The 23,189-nt window shown below is 43.2% G+C and overlaps 1 long non-coding RNA gene across 1 annotated transcript in view; it reads right to left on the bottom strand.

Annotated features, from left to right (window-relative positions):
* LOC138690647 (uncharacterized) overlaps window positions 1-22,917 on the bottom strand; it is a 38,716-nt gene extending 15,799 nt beyond the window's left edge. The window contains exons 1-4 of the long non-coding RNA XR_011329404.1: window positions 22,511-22,917; window positions 21,703-21,798; window positions 20,604-20,815; window positions 19,660-19,781 (exon numbers count right to left, since the gene is read on the bottom strand). This is a non-coding gene — a long non-coding RNA (uncharacterized lncRNA). The remainder of the gene's footprint in view (window positions 1-19,659; window positions 19,782-20,603; window positions 20,816-21,702; window positions 21,799-22,510) is intronic.
* Between the last annotated feature and the right edge of the window lie 272 nt (window positions 22,918-23,189).

Below are 23,189 nucleotides of genomic sequence, written 5' to 3'. Positions count from 1 at the left end.
GTCTCAGAATGAAGCCTCAGAAATGACTTCTCAGAATATACCAGATAATTGACAGGCAATTTAAAGCTTTTGCCCCTGTATCTTCCTTACCCTGGTGTAAAAGCTCTATGTGCTAACAATTGCTTCATTATTCTCTCTCACAAAGAAAAAAAACCTAAAGATTTCAAAGGGAAGGCAAGTCCTCTTGTTATGGCTCTGCCCAATCCAGCCAGGTGTGACAAGGCCAGTATTTCAGCAGATCATCTGAGCATTGCAGAATTGCTGACTGTTGTCAGAATGCCTTTTTCTCCATTCTGCCTCCCTTTCTCTCCTGCGGTAAAAAGTCTGATTGTTTTCAATTGGCAAAATACTAAAACCTGCAGCTCTGTCTCTATGGGAGACTCATTATGGCTGTCATTAGATGGTCTATGATCTTCAGGAAAGAGAGAGGAGAGCAGAAAATATCTGGACTTATGTGCTTGTCATTAGAGCATCATTGTTGCATGTTACCAAAAAGGAGGTCAGATTGGCTCTATTATTCTCTTCAGTTGAAAGTCAGAAAACAAAATCCACACTAAGTGTGAATAAATGCTCCTTCTTTTATTCTTTAAGGGACTGAACACATACACAGAAACGCATGTTCTTAACCTAGATCTCTCAAACAACATCCTTCATACACCTCAAGGTAATGACCCTGACAGGTGATCACTTCCAATTTTCCCATATCTGAACATCGTATCGATCACTTGCTGGTATACAAGTGCAGATCTGTATCCATATCTACACACACCTCAAAAAAGAAGGGAGAAGAAAGCACACATGATAGAGCAGCAGGAAGATTTCATTGGTATGCACTCAGAAGAGTCACATTATTTATAGGCAGCGGACCTGAGTGGATTCTCAGGAAATGTTTATAACATGCAACACCCTCATGTATTCTGCATTTGCATCCATGTTGGCAAGAAGACACATGCATGATGCGTCATACCAGTGCAGACAACCATGTCCCTTGAACATTCCCTTGCAGGGTTAAATTTACTAATACAGATAGAGACACTGTGGAGGGGCCACTGGCACCAGTGGAGTTGGAAGAAGGAAGCAGTAACCGGGTGAACTGCTACACCACTACAACTGTGAAATGTCAGCAGCTCTGCCCAGAATAAAAGTTAGCAGAGGATCTGGGCTTGGGAGCAGCAGGTGCATCTCAGAGTGCAGCTAAACGTTGTTCACATGGATAAAAGGGCTGTCTCTTCCTCTCCACCAAGTTTTTATATGACAACCAATCTGACTCCAAAAGCGCTCAAAACTCCATGACGAGCACATACACCAGAGCCTCTTCAGGGAAGTTTTGTTATTTGCTGCTCAGAGCTGGCCAGAAGTTCTTTGCAAAACATCTATTTAAACTCTGCCTAGCTGTTGCAGGACTATTAGGTTTCATAGTCACCAAGCTCTTTCATGTGTGTCTGGTAGGCACGTTGGCTACTTTGCTGTCTGTGTGCAGAGCTGGGTGCTTTAACAAAGCATTCAACTATGAAAAAAAATCCAACTATTTCTTACTAGACCACAATCGGCAGAAAGATCAGCAGTAGATGGTTAAAGGTCCTCTGTCCCAAAGGATTTGGCCAATGTTTTTGACTCTGGGCTGGAGAGGGGGAAGCAGTTTCCCACCATGGCATCCTTACTGTCTGGGAAGCTTTAGAGCTGACATGCATGTCCCACTCCTGCTACCTTCTGTCCTCTCCTGGTAGTCACCATGTTTCACACTGCAGACTTCAAACAGACCCTGGTGATGCAGTGCAGTCACACCTTTAAATCCAGGAAGCATCAGGCTTGCCTCTGGCTGCCAGCATCTCCCCCTCTGCACAGCGTGACATACCTTGCAGACCAGCACATGGTTCCCAATATGTCTATTGTTATAAGTCACAGCCCTTTGTGCATCAGGGATATCACAGGATAGAGCAAGTGAGGAGACTAGACTATTGAATTATGTTTTATGTCATGCACCGAAACAGGATATTAATTATTGTAGAAGACACAGCAGGGACTGAGATAAAGGACTGAAAGGGACAGTTGGGTTATTGTGACCTATTCCCTGCTGCTACCAGTACCTTGTCACATCTCTTTCTTCATCTGAACAAGCTCTATCTCAAGACTAATCAGATTCTGGGAGGGCTGAGATCTTTTTTGGGTGCATTGGCTCAAATACACCAATACTGCATAGCACTGCCACGGCAAATTGACATCTATGGATGTGCCTTGTACCTGGTAAACAGCAAGGCACACAGCATGCTGCCAACTGCATATGCTTTCTCCATATAGATCAATATAGTCATTGGGAAAAAATACTTGCCAACTCCCTGGATGCAGCATGAGTATCAGGGTGAAAATGAGAGGGAAGCACTACCCGCATAAACCAGGCAGAAAGCATCCCCTTACATGTCTGTTAATAGAGAAAAAAAAAAAAAATCTTACTACTAAGACTATCACAGGTTAAACCCTACATCCACATTGGACAAGGACTGTGTCTTCAAGAGTTAGATGTTGTTTGGACAAATACATACCTTGCTTCGTAATGTCTGCTTTACTCTTTCTCACAGTCTAGTTAGCTTCAGGATCCAGCCTCAGGCTTGAACTTCACAATCAGCAATTTCCAGTCTAAGTATCCTAGTAAACATTATGGTGCATGGAGCTTAGAGGAGGAAAAGGCATGTGTGGGCAGAGCCCACGAACCAAACAATCCTGAAACTCGGTCTCAGCTCAGATTCATTTTCAGATTTTCCTTTACAATGTCTCATCCGCTATATATTATGAGGGGTGGAGGAATCAATTTAGATAAGGTCCAGGATATGGATTAATTGCCCTTGATGATAGGCAGCATCTGGCATTTAAAGAACAGTAACTCCACCTATGAATTTGTAAAGCCCTGATTGAAAGGACACTATCTGAAACAAAAACTAAGCCATGGTGTAACTGTTGGGCATAGGAGCCAGAGATGTCTGTCATTACCACAGCAGGGGTTTTTTAATTTTAACTTCTTGAACATTTCATTCTTTGTTCCTGCCTTGCTTGAGACAACCACTTTCCTCTCTGTTTGTCCATCTGCAACTTTGCAGAGAAAGAAAAACGATGAGCAGCTTTTCTTCATCACATACTTCGCATGAAACTAACTTCTCTGAATTCTCCTAGCACATACAATGTCCCTGCTGCTGCAAGATAAAATGTGTCACTGCTCCATCTGCTACTCATTTGCTGATGAGTCTGTATGGCAACATGCTGCTAAGCAGAATATTCCAAAAAAGAAGAAACTGTGCAGCCCAACAGATCTGGCTTCAACAGAGCTAGGGCCAGGTCTCATTAATCATTTTGCTGTGCTGCTTACAGTACCTGGTGGAACATTAGGACTGCATCCCCAGTTCAGTATTTCATGGTACCATCATACACTAGTTAGACAACTCCTCATTTGGTGCAGGAATGGAGAAACAGAGACAGCGGGAGGTGCTCAGTGCTAAACGATTCCTTATTTCAGTACTGCTCTGATATTCATAAGCAAAAGTCCTTAGTTTTGGGGCAAGGAGTGATGACAATCCAGGTGCAGAATGTACCCAGTTGTCACCCTCCTCCGTACTGCGTTAAAGCTATATCAGAAGATGCCGAAATTGTAAGACACACAGTACTGAGGCATTGCCAGCTACTTTGGATTCCTGCCCAGTGCCTGCTTACCAAAGGGGAAGTCTTACCCCATGTCTTGGAGAAACAAACTGCCCCTCAACATCAGCCACGGGGCAAAATTCAGAGGAACAGGGCAAGAGATGTGCAACCTCTGGCCACTCTCAGTGGAGGCTTCCCACCACACACAGAGATTGTGCAGGAGACTAGATGGATCTACCACTCTTCTAGCAACAGCCAGGGAAATCTCCTGGGGACCAGCTCTGCACCAGAAGAGAAATGTTTGCTCTCTTCTCTGGGCTTGCCCTGCTAGGGGCTTATTCACTAATGGAGGTAGGTATACCTAAAGAAGCTGGGGTGTCCCATCATCTCACAGTCAGGTACACAGGCCCCATTAACATCACCTGGAATGTGAAACATCTCACATCACCCTAAATGGCCCCCACTGAAATCAGCCCCATCAATGTCCCATTGGCTCAGATTAAAAAAAATGACTACGACACCTGCATCTCCTCCCCTCTCCCATCCTGTTCAGCACCAGGGAGGTGCAGGGTCCTGCCCTCCTCTGGCAGCCCAGCAGTCCTCTTACTCCATCCTCCTTGTTCTCACCACAGCACCCCTCACCCTCACAGCCCCACCACCCCTGGGTGTCCCGAGATGTCTGAACCTACAGAGCCCTTACTCAGACCCAAGAAGTGTAGGAGAATCTCCTTCTCCTCCAAGGGCAGATTGGAGAAGCAAAATAAATAGTTTCTTCCATTCAGGTCCTTCAAGTCTGACTGACTCTCCAGCCAGCTGCATCCGAGTAAAGACTGCTCCATTACTTAGGGCCTGGGGAGACCTCTGGTATCCCAGGAACTCTTAACCTGTTTTTCCCTGCAAAGGCAGCAGTACACCTAGGACTGTGTCCTCTTTATATCAAATTAACTGGAAGCCACACATTTGAAAAAGTTTCTTAATAGCCATGTCTGTTTAAGTATATTTTTAAGATTTAAAAACAAAAAAGTCAATCTCTAAAACATAAATGTTATGCTATTTTTCAAAATAATTGAGGGGAGGAAATGATGATTATTTGCATTTCATTTTTCAAACCAGCTGCAATCAAAGAAATGCCTGATCTCTATTGAATTACAATCTGCCTTTGAACTCTTAATGTACAGCTCTTTCCTGTACTTTACATAAATAATGTTGTTATAGTACATGCCCAGTCACAAAGGATACACAGACAGACAGATACAAGCAAAGCGAAGAATCTGAAAGCAAGGTGATAAGATTTTCAAGGCAGAAACACATTTTTCTACTTATCATTGCCTAAGGATAACACTATTTGGAGCACAAAGACATGCACCTCCTCGTGTTTGATTAAAAGGTTACTAAAAAAGAAGAGAAGAAGAAATTATGACATTTCCCCCCACTCTTTCTGATTTGAGTCAGAGGAGAAACCAAACATGCCTAAAGGGGAAGCAAGGCAGCTGCCTTAAGATACTTTCTGAAATTCAAGCTTTTGCAGAACAACTATGTGGTAAAGTTATAGTCCAGGTTGAAGATGATAACACAGGATCCTTAAATTTTAAAAGTCAGCTTTCTAAGACACCTGGGTAAAGAAAAGCCCTAAAGGAGAATTGTCAAAGAGAAGCTATTACAGTATACTACAATATCATTACAAACGTGACGATCTGACAAAGGCAAACATCCCTCACCAACAGAGAAGTGTGAATAACTGATCTTTTTAGATCAGTAGTTCAGCTGGGAAGAGAAAAAATACTTTAGGTAGACCTGAAGCAATTTGTTAAAAAAAAATAAAAATACATTTTAATATATTTTTACATATATATAAATGTGTATGTGTATATATATTCAATAAATGGTAACAATTTGTTTTGGCTTGAACTGCTCATTTCAAGCCCAAATGATTTTGTTTCACTTTGCAGTATTTCAAATAACAGCAAAAGTAGAAGTTGCCAGCTGCACACTATCACAAAACCAGCAAGACATCATATCTGCTAATTCAGCGAGGGAAAGAAAAATCTAGAAAGAAATGAAAAATCTGGAGACATAGCCTTTTTCTACCCAGCTCAGAACAGGGTTTCAAATCTGTTTATCAGGATAGCTTTTTAAGCACCAAGATCTCTCCGGACCAACTCAGTTCTGTTGAAATTGGTCCATTTTGTAATCAACACTAGAAATTATTCCTCAAGTCTGCAACATTATCAGAACTTCCCAGCTTGAAAATTCTCTTTAGTTAAATTTAACTTGATTCAAAGCAAAATACCTATGTATAAATCACAGGCTTTTGAAATGTCCCCACTGCTGTCATTATCCATGGAGTTACTGCAGGACAAACAAAGGAATCCCCACCTTGATCCAGAATCAGGACCACAAGCCTGTTTTGCAGTGCCTTGCCATCCCAAAAGCGACCTTGGCCACAGCTGGAACCCTCCAGTGAGGACTGATACCATAAAGTTAGTCTCCTTATCCTAGATCTCATGACTGCCTCACTGTGCTGCTTCCAGCTCTTCTGCAGTCATACTGTGATTTAATGAGCTCCTCCAAGGCAGCAAAAATCTAGCAGCAACTGCCTGAAAACTCCAAAACCCCATAACAAGGCAGGAGATAAGGCTAACCATGGTACATTGGACGAACCAGGGCAAACAAATAAAGCTGCTCTGCAACTCCAAATTGCTCATTACCAAGATGCAAAGGAGAGCAAATTTGGATGGCTGTAAGCAGAAATCTCTTGTTACTATTCCTCCAAGCAATCACCCTTAGTCTTACTCGTGGTCAGCAATTACCACACCATCCTCACCCCCTGTGACACTCCCCTGGGAACTCATGTACTAACCATGCTTTCAGCCACTTCTTAAAAACTGCAGATGGCAGCGAATTTTGTTGGCTGGCCACTTAGTGTTTTTTGACAGAGAAGGGAGATTTTGTAAAAGGAAGTCTTTCAAAAGTAGGAGAAATGAAGGGTGTTTATAAAAATAACCAGAATCCTTCCCCAAGGCGTTCTGAATAAGACATTCCCAACAGCCTTAAGGTTCAATGTAAGCAATGCAAGGGTCGATGAAGCATTGAAAAGGCACACCCCTCTCCATAATTAAAGGGTAACTTCATTTCTGATGACTTCAGTGGAGTGACAGTGAATACGTGATTAACTCAATATCCAGAGAACTACACACACTCATAATATCCCAGAAGAATCAAGTGCTGACAAGGTGGAATGAAGGTGAAGGAACTCCAACCCGCTGTTGAAAGGATGGAAAAGTTACTGACAATTGCAAGCAGAGTTATATAGTGAGAAAAGTTGGGCAACAGTAAAATCAGTGATAATACTAACTTGCCAGTAGATCTAAAAGCATTTTAGATTGGGCGTGTGTTCTTGCACCAGCTAGTGAACCCCTTGGTCACTGTACTGTTTCCCCCACACTCAGCATGTGCTATTTGTTTCTTCTCCCCATCCTCAACCACGAATAATTTCTGGAGAAAAGGCTAATCAGCCTCTGCTGTCTTTCAAAACCCAGTGTCAGCTACAGACATCTCAATGATTGGGATTTGTAGCAAAGAAACACCTCACAAAGAACAAGATGGGCTTCTAAGGAATAAGGCAGAGATACTGTGCTTTAGTTTAACAGATTTTTTGAGAACCCTATACAACATACAGTAGCCCCAGCACGAATCTGAGGCCAGCTGCACGGGTTACTACTGGTATCAGGAGCCAGGCATAAATTTGGGAGACCTCTCTAAAAAAATACTGGTGAACAGCTGTTTTCACTCTGGAAGTTAGTGGTGGGGTCCTTTTGTACTCAACTGATGAGCAATCCCATCCAAGAACTTCCCCCAGAAAAAGATAAGTTATGTCTGTAGTGAAGGTTTTATTCTCTCAGATATTACAAGCCCAGGACAGCGAGAGTTCACCTCCACGGAGCCTGAGAACATCCCCTGTCTGACAGTGCTTAGGATCCTGCTGCTTGCCTGCAAAGGGCCCATCAACATCCCAACTTCAGGCAGAGCTGGGCTGCAGAAAACCATTTCACGGGTAATGGACCCGGCCAGCTCTGTAGCTGTGTCCTTGAGGACTTCCTGCCCCAGCAGTGAAAAAACTGTCTCCTAGTAGCAGTACTGCATTCACAGAAAAGCGCTTTTTTTTTTTTCTTCCCTCCAAGTCTTTCTAAAAGTTCAAATTCTCATCTAGTCCTCAATCAGAGCTATAAGAGCTTTACAAAACCAAGAGAGAAACTCTTGCTTTTATATCTAAGACAGTTGGCTTCCAAACCTCACAAGACCGCTCATGAGTCTATTTGTTTCTCATCCTCCCCAGCTGGGATACATTGACCCGCTAATCTTTCAAGCTTGCGACAGCCAAGGCAACACAACTGTACTTTCACCAAATTTAACACGCTCCTTTTGCCTTGGCCACAGCTTACATCAGCTTTCTTGCTTCCTTCCTGCTTTGTCCACGGGGTCCTTAAGCCATCCTCCTACAGGGTCTCACTAGCTTAATAACTTTAGAGCAAAAGAAATCTGTTCTTGCAGGTTTTCCTGAGTCTCCCTGGTTATACACAGACCTTGAAAGCCTGGACTCACAGAGGAAATCCCAGTCATGACATGGAGCTTCAGCTTAAATCAAGGAGAACAGCCAGCTGAATTAGGAACACGTTCTTTCCATACTAAACAGACTTTTGTCCAGGGCATCACACATTCCAGCTTTCCAGCAGGAATAGCTGTAGTTTATGTCTGGATTTCAGCCCCAGAGAGATCTCCAGCTCAGCCGCCACACATCCACACATTCCTACCAGAGCCACTGAGCCACGTGCTAAGCTGTGCAGAATGCGCTGAAGTCCAGTCTTTTGGGAAGCCTCAACTTCTCTTCTGGGGTGACCACATGTCTGAACATCCACAGCTCAGACATCCCTATGCCTGCAGTACATGAGCACTCTCCTCTTGCATGTCAGGAAGTCTGTCAGACCTCAAATTTTGCTCGCGGTGCCCGCAGAGGATCTCCGTTCAAGAGAAATGCCTGCATCCTGATGCTACATGAAAATGCCACATGTGCTGTAATGCAAAACACAGGCTCTGGAGAGTCAGGCTCCCCTTGCTGCTGTGGGGCTGAAAGGGCCTGTGCTCCACCAGGAGCTTTGTGCAACAGAGCAAGCGGAGTGGTCACCTTCTGCTCCGCTCGCCTCCTGCCCTAGGCAACTGCACGCTGTGCCCACGCCTGGGGCCAGACCTTAGCAAGCCCCTTCCAGGTCTGGCTCTGTTCCTCCCTTCTCACAGGCTTGTGAGGAAATGAAATCTCAGCTGTCGGGGGGTTGGCGAGAGGAGCAGGGTTTCTAGGTGAGAAGAACAGGCCAAATGCTCTCTTTCTATCACCCTCCAATGTGCCAGCTTCACAAACCTGCTGACAGTCCTTGAGAGCTGATGACATTTTTCAAAACATTGACAAAAATAGACAAGCACTTCCCCCCGCCATTGAAAAAACTCTTCAACTATTTCCACAAGGCCCTTCTGCTCCCCACTCTTTCTTTGACCACCTTCACAGCCAGCTCTTCTCTATCAAAACATTTACGTAGACTCACCCCATTCCGTAGTAAAAAACCCCTGTCTTCTAGGGAGCAGCTGACACCCCAACCCCTTAAAAGATGCTAACATTTTAATGGCAACTCCCATCCGTTGTAAATTCTGGTCCTGTCCCCTTACACAAGAAGAACTCCTAGTGACTCCCCATGAAAATATTTGCTTAAGTGAGAGTCTAATGTAATGGTTTAACATAATGTAAATTAAGCCATTAGTACCTGTAACTAACACTGGAAATAAAGTTAAGTGCTCATTGAGCTCATAATTTCAAATTAAAAGGAAAAACAAACATGTTTTTAAAAACATAATTTGTAACTTATTGCTTATATCTTAGCTTGCTGTTAAAATACTTTTGTGGTTTACGTCCATTTCAGTTTAGCAACACTAATAAATCAATATATTTCTGTAACCTGAGTACATACACTTGCTATATATACAGCATCCTTTGGCAATATGCAATAAATTGAACTGAATAAGTGTAATACCAATAATTCTTTTTTCTTTTTAAAGATATATTTATTTCCATACTTCTTGTACTGATTCTTTAAAACCTATAATTAAGCCTCTGTTGGATTTAAATGTACCAAGATATTTATTGTATAGGGACAATCCAAATACTTTACACAAGCAAGGATTAATATGCTCATTCTGAGCCATTAGTTGGCCTTGGAATAAACTTGCAAGATGGGAAGCATTTTGGCTCTTATTCAACTTGAATTTAATATACTTACATTCAGCATATGCCTAAGTCCCCTGCAGAACTAGAACCAAAGTTGTTGACCAGATTAGGGGCATGAAATCCAGCATCTTGAAAGATCAAACTCTCACAGATAAACAATGTTCTTGTGGCAAGTACTGCAATATGCATGAATAATCAGATATCACAAGCAGAGTAAAACCACACAGTTCTACTAGAACCCAAAATCCAAAGCAATTGAAATTGAACTCTTACAGGGGCTAGGTCTGTTTCTGAAATATGGGCCTTCTTCCTAAGCTCCTCAGAAATTAGCTTTGCTTTGTGCGGCTCAGATCTTGAAGAATTCCTCCTGTTTCTTATGTACCTCCATATCCAAGTAGCTCTGCTCAGGCAAGACCTAAGTGGTGTAAGACACACTCACTCCTTGTTCCCTTTGCTAACTAAAAGTTTGCCATGCTAAGCCAGAGCTGTACAGAGCATAACTCTGTAGAATTTATTCAATACACGTGAATCCTGCTGTCCAACTGAGGCAAATGAAGCTTTAGAAGCCTCCAAAGGCCTCATGTCCAAGCAAAGGATGATGTCAGCACTGCAAGAGTTACAGCTGAAGTGCAGTTCTGCAACCTGATAGTGTCTTTGCTTTCCTAGGATTAGCTGTATGTACTACCTCACCTGCTCCAACAAGTCCAAGAACATGCCTAAATCATTGACATCATTATCGGTCTTTAAAATAAAAGGTCACAAATAAAAGCTATCCATGCTGCAAGCTCATAAACCTCAATGCAACATTTTTCAACTCCACATGAGCTGGTAACATATTCTGGCACTAGGGAAAATAAGGAAAGTCATGTTAGTGACTGAACAGTTATGAAGCTGGGTAGTCAAGGACGGCCAGGAATACACCAATATTGTCTTTTGGGCTAGAGAGTACTGGCTCCATTGGGATTCAGCTCTCAGTGCTTTATTTGGTCTCATTGATATTTTGGTAGGTTTCTCAATATCATTGTATTCAGCTTATGTTGAATTATATCTGCTATCACTCCCTGTTCGATTAATCTACAACTGAGCAACAGACTCAGAAGAAGGGAAAGAATAAAAGCAGAGAGCTGTGATGTCGGAACATTATGATACACAAAGTGTCATCATATAATTATTACAAGAAATACTTGTAAAAAACAGTAAGTTAATATAAAGATTGTCTTAGTTGGAAAGAAACAGCATGAAGTTAACACCTGGTCTCATTAATATGCATGTCAGCCTGCTTTCAAGATAAATAACAGCATTCATGTAAACCATTTAACATAGAAGCAATCACACAGAGACATACACGATGCAATTCATGCCGAGGTTTTAATTTAATGTTTAGATCACAATTTTAGCTGTTTAAATTGAGCATCAAAAATAAATAATAATCAAACATAAATGCTTACTTTAGATTGGGTTTCATCTTCAAGAGATATATGGCCTGGCAGAGGTGGTCAACAATTTGGGACACATGGCAAAAATACCCCCAAAACCTCAAGATTCTGTAATTTGAAGAACTGTCTCCTGTTTATTGGAAAGTAGATTATGGCTTCCACTTCTTCCCTCTTTATACCAAGACTCTCCATATTTGTGTGAATTTCTTAAACTTCCGGGATTAAGAAACTCTAAATATTCTCAGAAGTGGTCCTCCAGGAAGAAAATTTAGACAACTCAAGAGATAAATCAAAAAGGAGGTCCCAGGTCTCAATCAAATAAAAGCTTCAGACATCCTCCATTATTCGGTTTGGACTGACATTCAGAGTATTAAGACCATAGTCAAGATGGACATAGTAGTGTAATGTAAGGCTCAGTCTGCCCCCAGCCAAGCAAGGACAGGCATGGACAAGAAAGGAGACACTCCATCACTGAGACAGGGCTTGCACCATACTTTGATTTCAACTATAGATCTTATTGTTCCATCCTCAGGTAAATGCTGAGCATCAAGAACTGCCAGAAAATCCAGGTGAGACCTAGAGCTATAGGCTTTGTCTTCAGGTTGGTTGTTCAACTCTCCATTCAAGGAGGGCTAATTTAATCAACCCAGTGAGCAGCCAGTGGGATGAGAGAGACAAGCGCTTCTGACTACTCGTGATATTCTGACTCAAGCAGAAGGGAAGCACCGTAGGTGTCAGGCATCCCCCCATTCCCGAGTCCTATCGTAATATGGCCTAAAACCACAGAGGATGGCAGTGACAGTGAATCGGGTGGACCTGCACCCTGCTTATATTTCTCTTTCTTACCTTCTTTAGGGATGCTACTTTCAGTATCATCTTACCCCTCCTAGAGACTTTTCCATGGGAAGGACAACCAGTCAATAAAAAAGGAAAAAGAATACATGTTGGCTCAGCAGATACCTCCAGAAAGGCTATTCCTACTCCTACTCTCATCTCATCTCTTGGACTCCCATCTCCAGTGGTAACATCCTGATAGCCTCCTTCAGTTCTTTGAGAATAACCCCTATTTCCTGTAACTACATTGTTATTTCAACAGAGTAGAAATGCGTCCACTTTCATAGAATCATGGAATGGTTTGGGTTGCAAGAGACCTTAAAGATCACCTAGTTCCAACCCTCCTGCCATGGGCAGGGACACCTTCCATCAGACCAGGTTGCTCAAAGCCCCATCCAACCTGGCCTTGAGCACTGCCAGGGATGGGGCATCCACAGCTTCTCTGGGCAACCTGTTCCAGTGCTTCACCATCCTCACAGTAAAGAACTTCTTCCTCACATCCAATCTAAATCTACACTCTTTCAGTTTAAAACTGTTACCCCTTCTGTAGTGCCCTATCACTACACCCCCTGATAAAGAGTCCCTCCCCATCCTTCCTGTCGGCCCCCTTTAAGTACTGGAAGGCCGCTATAAGGTCTCCCCAGAGCATTCTCTTCTCCAGGCTGAACAACCCCAACTGTCTCAGTCTATCCTCATAGGAGAGGTGCTCCAGCCCCCTGATCATCTTCGTGGCCCTCCTCTGGACCTGCTCGAGCAGGTCCACGTCTTTCTCATGCTGGGGGCCCCAGAGCTGAACGCAGTACTCCAGGTGGGGTCTCACGAGAGCAGCGCAGAGGGACAGAATCACCTCCCTTGACCTGCTGGCCACACTTCTGATGCAGCCCAGAATGCGATAGGCTTTCTGGGCTGCAAGTGCACATTGCTGGGTCATATTCAGTTTTTCATCCACTAATACCCTCAAATCCTTCTCCACAGGGCTGCTCTCAATCCACTCATCACCCAGCCTGTATTTGTGCTTGGGATTTCCCAGACCTATGTGCAGGACTTTGCACTTGGCCTCGTTGAACTTCATGACGTTTGCACCAGCACACCTCTCAAGCCCATCAAGGTCCCTCTGGATGGCATCCCTTCCCTCCAGTGTGTCGACCGCACCACGCAGCTTGGTGTCGTCACCAAACTTGCTGAGGGTGCACTCAATTCCACTGTCCATGTCACCAACAAAGATGTTAAACAGTGCCGGTCCCAATACCAACCCCTGAGGAATGCCACTTTTCTGTGCTCCACTTGGCCATCAAGGTGTTGACCACAACTCTTTGAGTGCAACCATCCAGCCAATTCCTTATCCACCAAGTGGTCCATCCATCAAATCCACGTCTCTCCAATTTAGAGACAAGGATGTCATGCGGGACAGTATCAAATGCTTTGCGCAAGTCCAGGTAGATGATGTCCATTGCTCTTCCCTTATCCACCAACACTGTAACCCCATCATAGAAGGCCACCAAATTTGTCAGGCACAATTTGCCCTTAGTGAACCTCTTTATTTTCCATGTGCTTTAGCATAGTTTCCAGGAGGATCCGCTCCATGATCTTGCTGGGCACAGAGGTGAGACTGACTAGCCTGTAGTTCCCCAGGTCTTCCTTTTTTCCCTTTTTAAAAATGGGGGTTTACTTCCCCTTTTCCAGTCAGTGGGAACTTCCCCAGACTGCCACAACTTCTCAAATATGATGGACAGTGGCTTAGCCACTTCGTCTGCCAGTTCCCTCTGCGGATGCATCTCATCAGGTCCCATGGACTTGTGCACCTTCAGGTTCCTTAGATGGTCTCAAACCTGATCTTCTCCTACAGTGGGGGTTCTTCATTCTCTCAGTCCCTGCTTTTGCTTTCTGCATCTTGGGCAGTGTGGCTGGAGCAGTTCCTGGTGAAGACTGGGAAAAAAAGTCATGGAGTACCTCAGCCTTCCCCATGGGCTTCTCCAAGTCTCCCGATTCCTTCCAGAGAGGGCCCACATTTTCCCTAATCTTCCTTTTGTCACCAATGTACCTATAGAAGCTTTTCTTGTTGCCCTTGACGTTCTGGCCAGATTTAATTGTATCAGGGTTTTGGCTTTCCTAACCTGATCCCTGGCTCCTCGGACAATTTCTCTGTATTCCTCCCAGGCTACCTGTCCTTGCTTCCACCCTCTGTAGGCTTCCTTTTCATGTTTGAGTTTGTCCAGGAGCTCCTTGTTCATCCATGCAGGCCTCATGGTGTTTTTGCCTGACTTCCTCTTTGTTGGGATGCATCGCTCCTGAGCTTGGAGGAGGTGATCCTTGAATATTAACCAGTTTTCCTGGGCCCTTCGTCCCTCCAGGGCTGTATCCTGTGGTACTCTACCAAGCAGATCCCTGAAGAGGCCAAAGTCTGCTCTCTTGAAGTCCACAGTAGCAAGCTTGCTGTGCACCCTCCTCACTGCCCTAAGGATCTTGAACTCCACCATTTCATGGCCACTGCACCCAAGGCTGCCCTTGAGCTTCACGTTCCTCACCAGCCCCTCCTTGTTGGTGAGAACAAGGTCCAGCATAGCACCTCTCCTCACTGGCTCCTCTATCACTTGGAGAAGGAAGTTATCATCAATGCATTCCAGGAACCTCCTGGATTGCCTATGGCCTGCTATGTTGTCCCTCCAACAGATATCGGGGTGGTTGAAGTCCCCCATGAGGACCAGGGCTTGTGAATGTGAGGCTGCCCCTATCTATAGATGGCCTCATCTGCTCGGTCTTCCTGGTTGGTAGCCTGCAGCAGACCCCCACTATAATGTCACCTGTCCCTGCCCTCCTTTTAATCCTGACCCATAGGCTCTCGGTCAGTTCCTCATCCATCCCCAGGCAGAGCTCCATGCACTCCAGCTGGTCACTGACATAGAGGGTGACACCCCCTCCTCGTCTCCCCTGCCTGTCTTTCCTAAAGAGCCTGTATCCTTCCCTTCCAACACTCCAGTCATAGGAGCCATCCCACCACATCTCCATAATGCCGATAAGATCACAGCCCTGCAAGTGTGCACACGTCTCTAACTCCTCTTGTTTATTCCCCATGCTACGTGCGTTTGCATAGAGGCATTTAAGTTGAGCCCCTGATGAAGCTGACTTACTGACTGGAATTCCTTTGTACTGCTCTCCAGGTGCTCTCCTGCTGACCTGTGATCCCTCTCCAGGCTCTGGGCATCTATTGCTGGCACTGGCATCAAGCTGGTAGGAGTGGGATGGATTGAGGTCCCCCCGCCCCTGGCAACTTTAGTTTAAAGCCCTCTTCACCAGCTTGGCAAGCCTATGACTGAAGATGCTCTTCCCCTTCTCTGACAGACAGACCCCATCAGCCCCCAGCAGACCAGGTTTCTCAAACCACCTAGTCCCTCTGATTCTGCTATGAACTTTAGCTCACTACAACTTGAGACAACATCAGCCATATTTCAGTACAAAAACCAGTCATCTCCAACCTTTGGTTTTCTCATTTACTATGTTTTGACTACAACTGTGTGGATTTCCATGACAGAGTCAGTGAAGACATGCAGGAAAAGTCACAGCAGATATTACTCATGTCATACTTAGCAGTTTGTTATGATTAAAATTCTATATTAAAAAAAACTGTCCCACCTTAAGGCTTAATCAGAGGACAGATTTTATTTGCCTCCCCAAAGGCACCTTGAATGCTTTTTCACAAATTCTGACTTTTTAGTAAAACAGCCTTCTCCCTCAAAATAAAAAAAAAACCCTCTCTCGTATAAATAAAGTTTATTTTCAGTGCTTTTGTGTTAAGTAACCTCAAATTAATGACTTATATACTGGCATAACACTTAACTGTATCCTGCTCCTACATACCCTGGCTCTAATATTTCTATCCTGATGCTTACCATAAAATTCTTCTCTCCAGTTGAGTAACTCAACAAATTGCTGTGATGTACATAACACAGGTAATAAAGAGCTGGCAAACTTCACATTCACATTAAGGTAGCCAGCTATCTCATACGCTTTTGTTCAGCAATGATTGATAGACCATTATTAACAAGCAGAAAAAGATGCTGTAGCAAGTCATTTAGTCCAATTCCACTCATTGCTTATAGACATTGAGGAAAGATGAAGATCCATGGAGCACAGCTTGTCCATAAATAAGACTGCTTATATGAGATTAGAAAGCCCTCATTAACACAAAGCAAGCCATGTAATTCCAAAATGAGCAATCAGAAGAGAAACTTCTGTGTGTGTGTTCCTGCACTGGAATGTTTGCAAATGGAACGAAAATCATCCTTGAATCCTCAACTCACCCAAAAAGAGTCATAACTCACCACCTCCATGTAATATTTTTACAGCTGTCCAGTTAGGTAAGACATTGCAATAAGGCCAGTCAATAACAGCTGCCATGACAACAAATAGCTGAACCTATTCAGAAAGTTTGGGTAGCTCTTCAACATTTTAATCGATTTTGTTTGATTAGCAAATGTATCACTTTCCCCCTATTGACAAACCTGGCCTGTGCATACTACCAATCTGCACTGGGAAAAACACCCCCATCTCCATGCAGAGGTGGAATGAAGCAAGCTGGAAACAACACTAACAGCACCAGCAGTAACTTAGAGGGGCCAGCCTGCCAGAGGCACAAGTGGCTATGCATCCGATCTTCTTATGGCTCCTAATTCTCCTGTCATACTGTGCCTCATCATCACTAGGCATCAAACACAGTCCTAGTATAAACACTTCTCATGTACGATCAGAGGCAAATGGTCTGCATTTGCACACTGGGTTTTTATTTTATTTTCCAGTTCCTTCACACCTCATTTCAGTACCACTTGTGTATTTCTGTTACTGCTCTTGGAGCGACATTGTCCCTGTGTGGTGCTATAGCATCTAAGAATGATCTGTTTGCTCAGCCTCAGGCCCTTAACTATGGGAAACAGTCAGATCCATTTGATGTACTAGCTAAACATTGTACTTCTGAAGTCTGCATTAAAAAAAATTTATGGAAATCCCATTACATTGGATACCTCGGAGTACTGCAATGTATTCAGTGCCAAGTGCTTATACACAGAAGAACAAGCAGATATTGGCCTAATTCTTGGCATCCTGAAAGCTGAGATACTCACATACATTCTGAGCATATGACACTGTGGATTTAGCTAGTGAGGAACAGCTCAGGAATAAGCTCATGAATTTAGGTCTTTTGCCTGGTCACAGTCATAGTCAGGCACTATATTTCACTCTGCACAAACAAGGCCTTATTTTCTCACCCAGGAACTTGAGGAGAAAGTTTACTATACTGGATATTGCAGTCTATTTGACTAAGGTAGATTCATAGATTTCAGAGAAGCAGAAATCTTCTGTATTAGCTTTTTCTTACCAGTCTGTACTTGATTTGTGACGTGGACTACACAGAATTTTCACTGTTCTCACCACTTTTTCCTCAAAATCGCAAGTTTTAATGAAAGATACAACATAAGAAAGGAAGTTTCCACTAAATTTCCTATCTAATTTTCTGTCCATTCTATTTCCTACCCAAAACATACCCAAACATAGTGTCAGAAAGTAGTTGGAAAACGTTACAAGTTCACTGCTGAGAAGCTCAGAATTGTCTTGTATAAGAGCACATCTTTATGTAGCAGACAGATGGATCTTGCCTTGCCCTCGAGTGCACAGGCACTGTAACTGCTACCAGCCCAGCAGCTGGAGAACCTCAGGAGACAACAGAGGAAAACAGAGGAAGGCAAAAGAGAGCTCTGGAGGGTGGCTGCCTTCTTCATAAGTACTGTCAAAATCTTTAACTACTGTGTTACACCACAGATAAGTTCTTTGTTCAAGATTGCCAATACAGTCTGTAATCCATGGGCTAGGGCAGTCAGGTTAAAGACTGTGGCAGAGATAAAGATATATCCAGACCACATTAAAACTGCAACACCTTAGTTTTTGCTAGAATTTTGCCTTGGGTTAACAGTATTCCTCAAAAAAGTAAGGCTGTGAGGAAAGGTACTCTCATCTAAGCTGTTCACAGTGATTCTTCAGGGAGATAGATAAATGCTTAGAAAGGGAGAACTAGAAAACAGCTGGTCCTTTTACTATAAGACATGGAATCAAAACTACTGCAGCTATGGCTGAGGAAGTAATACTGGAGGGCAGTGATCGTACCTTCTTTTGTGTGTACCTCCCAGCCAAGCATCTTATTGCTATGCCAGGATGGTTGGCCATAGATCCAGCCCGCTGTGCTCTTTACAGCTTTCTGCATCTCCACTGCCTAGGGACAGAACAGTCCCTGCTTCCCCCAGAGAAGAGAGTCTACAATTGTCTGTGCATAAATGGGACAAGGGAGAGCTCACTTGTTTACTGCGGGCTAACGGGAGAATCAGGCTCATGCTGGCCCTAGTCTCACAGGCTGCCTTACATGTATAAATAGCGAAGCCCTCAGAAGATGCCCGTTATTGCTCAGTCTGGAAAGCAGCTAATTTTAGTCAGTAGCAGAGCTTTTAAAACAGTCACAACCCTTCACTGCTAGAAGATAACATCTCTTTCACCTCAAAGACAGACTTACATGGTTCTGTCTTTCTGGTGACACTAATGAGTTACTGCTCTGGGGATAGTTCACTCGGATCCCTCTAGCTGGCTTGCTTTAAGCTGTCAACTGCTGGCTGCACCGTAACTCCCTATGACTGAGTTAAATCCTCCAGGGTGGCACGTTCTCTATACACTATGCTTCTTGTATCTGCTTCCCCTCTCCTCAGATCTTAACTTTATTCTCTAAACTTAGACCCACCACAGATCAGGCCATGAGGTGTCAGAGAGATCCTTAAATATGAATTCATTTTCTTCCTCCCACATAACCCTCACCTGCCATCACCTCCCTGAATATAGTTACCTTCACTCTGTCTTCTCAATCCTTTACTCACATTTTGGTCTTTTACAGGCTTAGTAAGATGCAGATCTACTTTGAAATGTGACTCCTGAAACTTTTCATAAGATTCCATGCTTGCTGTCTCTGAGTGACTCCAGATCAGACATGTTCAGTTCATAACAGGGGTGGGGGGAAGTTAACCCAACTTGGCAAAGTTTCTGCCAGCTCAAGAGTTTGGCTACTATCCTACCTTCCTCAGAAGGCTCTGAAGGATGGAGTGTGGACTTTGAACAGCTCCCTGCAGCAAAAGTACAACTGTTCTCTAACCTTGTCCACAGGACTAGCAGGGCCAAAATCCAATCCAAATTGAGTGCATCACTAACGCCATTGGACCTGATTCCATAGGCACAGCAAACAGATCCAGTGCAAATAATAGTCATTATTTACTATTTACCAAAGTCCTCATGCTTTGAACTCGCAGGACCTAAGCCTTCTCTTTCACCCAGTGATTCTCTCACCTTGAGACTAGCTCCTAATCCCATCAATGTGCCCACCCTTTCAATGATGTTACCAAAACCAGTGCTGATATTAAAAGCTGTCTATAGATAAACTCCCCTCTGGCTTCCATATCTGGTACCTACCTCTTGCTCAACCTGCTCCTTTCTCTCCTCTTCCTTATCTCCTGTGTGTCATCTTCCATCAGTGGAGGCTACTGTTTTAGTGGTACCGCCTGCTAAACTGCCTTCCAAGTCATTGAGCAAAGCTGGAGGAGAGCAGCAAACATACAAAGTTTTCATAGATCTTCACGTGAAAACTTAGCTCTTTTTTCTTTTGAGTAATGTCAAGACTTGGACATTGCATTTTTACAATGCTAAGGGGTCAGTGGGCCGTTCTGAACATGAGATCATGATCTTGTGAGATGCAAGTTCTTCATACTGCTAAGCTGAAAACAGTTTTCCAAGCCACTGAGAACTAACCAGATGGGATGGAAACAAGAACCTCACAAGACTCTCAGGGCAGACAGAGACAAGTGGCTTGCAGGTTCTGTGGTGTGCAATTATGTGCAAGGACTGTTTTGGGCTCAATGGTAGCAGCATAGAAGAAGGACAATACAGACTGACAGAAAGCTATAAAGAGCCCTAGAGGCATATGGACACTAAAACATCAGGCACTGATGACTGGCAAGACTGAAGTTATCAGCTGTGAACAAATGACAAGAAAAGCAAAGGGGTAAAATAAATAAAAGATAACGCAAGACATTCAGACAAATAATAATAAAAAATTCAAGTCCAGAAAGCACATGGGGTGCTATGAGTGAAGCAGCCTGAATGGCTCAGAGGGATACAGCAGCCAGGCTAATTTATCGAGATAGCGAAATGACATTTTCTAAAACAAGCTAAATTAATTGTTTGCCTCAGTGCTCCGGAAGGAGAAAAGAAGCTGACAGAAAATGACATGTCATATAATTCTCAGGGTGACAAGGAGGGGAACTAGCAGAGATGCAAGGGTGGAGGCCTATATATCCCTCCTGTGCTACTTGGCTGCCTAGGGCAAACCCTTTAGTTGATGAATACAGACAACATACCAATGACATGCCAGCAGTGCTCTGTGATGGGGAAAGGTGCTGTCTGATCATTTTCATGAAGCTCAAGACAATCTCTAGGTCTGACCCTCCTTTGCCACAGCCTTCATGTCTTCATTCCTGCGTGCACAAAGTGACTATGAAATTCTTCCAAATAAGAATTCTCCTTTTTTCTTGGTGGCAGCTCAACACTCCCTGTTCACAGGTATAAATGTCTAGACAAAGTGCAACAAAAAACCTCAGGCATGAACTCATGTCACTATTCACAAAGGAAACAGGTCAGAAGCCTTTTCCAAAGTCATGTGAAATTAACAGTGGGGAGACCTAGCCCTTGTCAAGCTAGGTGGAGCCTGTGTAAGCTCTTGTTGCCTTGATGCAGGGCAAAGGGGTTGCTGGCTTCCTGACATCGAAGGGACCTCAATGTAAGATAGATTTCCAGAAAAAAATGAAATTTAGATCACAGTCAGTTTTTCTCTCAGCATCAATGTTAGCTCCGTTCTTTCCTTTTCATAACTTACTTCCATTACAAAATAGCTCCCCTTAGTGACTGAAGGCTCCCATGCACGTATCCTGTGCAATGTGTTATAACTACTCTCTGTTACATGAATACCTAGAGATTAGTGACTGCCTCCAACGGCCTCACTCCATCCCCTAGCCTCCAACCAAGTCAACAGCAATACTCCCATTGCAGGAAATTGCACCTACAAGGACATGATATTAGAGGATTTACTTAAGTATAACCAACTGACCAGAACTAAAACTGGGGTAAATAAACTCAGTTTTATTAATAAAGAGGGACACATCAACCCACCAAAAAGCAGATTGCAAAATTCTTTGTCGTGCTTTTCCAGAGTTTAAGAACTACATTAATATTCAAGGCTTAAGATAAAAAACAGTAAATCAAGACCTATGTATACTCTTGGCATTACTGTTGTTTTACTTTCCATAAGCATAGAAAGACTTTTGGATACCACGGTATATCGATATGAGATTGCAAGGTGCAATGTTTTTTAGAGTCATTAAGAAGTGGAATTACAGACAAGCCTTATCAAGATCTGTTTAATAGCATAGGTAGAGAAATCTTGAAGAAGTGATAACATACTTGCAGTGAAGCTCTTGGAAGCTGTAATAATCCAGAAATTGTCTGTTATTCTTGCACAAATCTGACCAATTCATTTGTCAGCTGCACATTTTCTGCCTACAGTGAAGAAAAACACATTGCATAGTATTATCACCATACACAATGCAAGCAGGCATAGTTATATAGAGATAGATGAACTTAAGGCGGGGGAGGGGGGAGAATAACAGATAAGCTACAAAATTCTGTAAATACATTTAAGCAAAAAAGCCTGAAATGAGGCTGCTTGAATTCCCTCTTTTCAGATGTCAGTGAGTTGGAAGATCGTGGCAATTGCTCACTTTAGACACACTTGAGAAGGTAATCAATAGAGAAGAGAGAGTAATAATGCAATTTAATTTAATATAAATAGACTAGGATAATAAATCTCTCTCTCTAAGCTAAGAGATAAGTCCTTTCCCATTATGCTTCACTCTATGCTTCTAAAACAACATGTGTGAGAGTCTCTGATGAGCTATGAAAAGCGCAAAACTAAGCTACAGGGGTATGTGTAGAAATACATGTTAAATGCTATAACTAAGCAAGAAGTCATGCATGGCAAGGACAAATTTCTCCTGTTGACATTTTCTAGATGTTCTTTTAGCTTTGCAGAAGCTGAACTGCGCTACAAGCTTCACACAGAAACCGACACACCTGAATGTGATATCTTAGAATGATGCATTTTGGGGCATCTGTAGCAAACTAGTAAGAGACGAGGATGTCATTGTGATTCCAAGTGACTGGAAACAACCTAGATGAAAGCACTTGTGTCAGCATGTAAATAATTACTTACTCTGGCCTAGTCCAAAGACTGTTGTCTTCACTGGAGGACTCTTGTGAAGTCATGTTCTGTGAGTATCAACACAATTTCTAAATTCCTGTCCCAACATATCAAACACAAGTAACATTTTCTGGGCATGGTCTCTAATAATTATGGTTCTGGTCAAGAATAAACAAAGTGGGAATAATTGTAGTGCAATGCAGAAAAATCTATTGCTTGGGGGATAGGAAAAAGGAAACAAAGTGTATCTTCAGTAGCCACAGGTTCCAAAATTCCTAAGTCATAAGTAACAAAAAATGTTTACATACATATTACATTTCAGATCTGTGCTTACACCAGAGGCAAGTGAAGCTGACTCCAATATGTATCAGAAGTTTGCAGGTATAGGAAGGTATAGTGATCTCAAAAAAGAGATTACTCTAGGGCAGGCTAAGGAAGCAAAGAAGGACCCTTCAACTGCACTATGTACAATGTAAATCACTCCAATACAAAAGGATCATTCAGGGATGGAGAAAGGACAAGAGACAGCTGGGGCATAATACAGGAACACTGAAGTTATTGTTGTTTTAAAAGGTTTTAGGAAATAAGAAATTAAAATTCTGCTCCAAAGAGATGCCAGGCAATCCTGGGGTCCAACTCATCCAGGTACCCTGCAAGATCAGCAAAGCTTTGCATGCTCCTGGCTGCTGCA

Source organism: Haliaeetus albicilla, chromosome 23 (genome assembly GCF_947461875.1).
Source record: "Haliaeetus albicilla chromosome 23, bHalAlb1.1, whole genome shotgun sequence".
Taxonomy (NCBI): domain Eukaryota; kingdom Metazoa; phylum Chordata; class Aves; order Accipitriformes; family Accipitridae; genus Haliaeetus; species Haliaeetus albicilla.
This window is presented reverse-complemented; position numbering and strand designations above follow the sequence as displayed.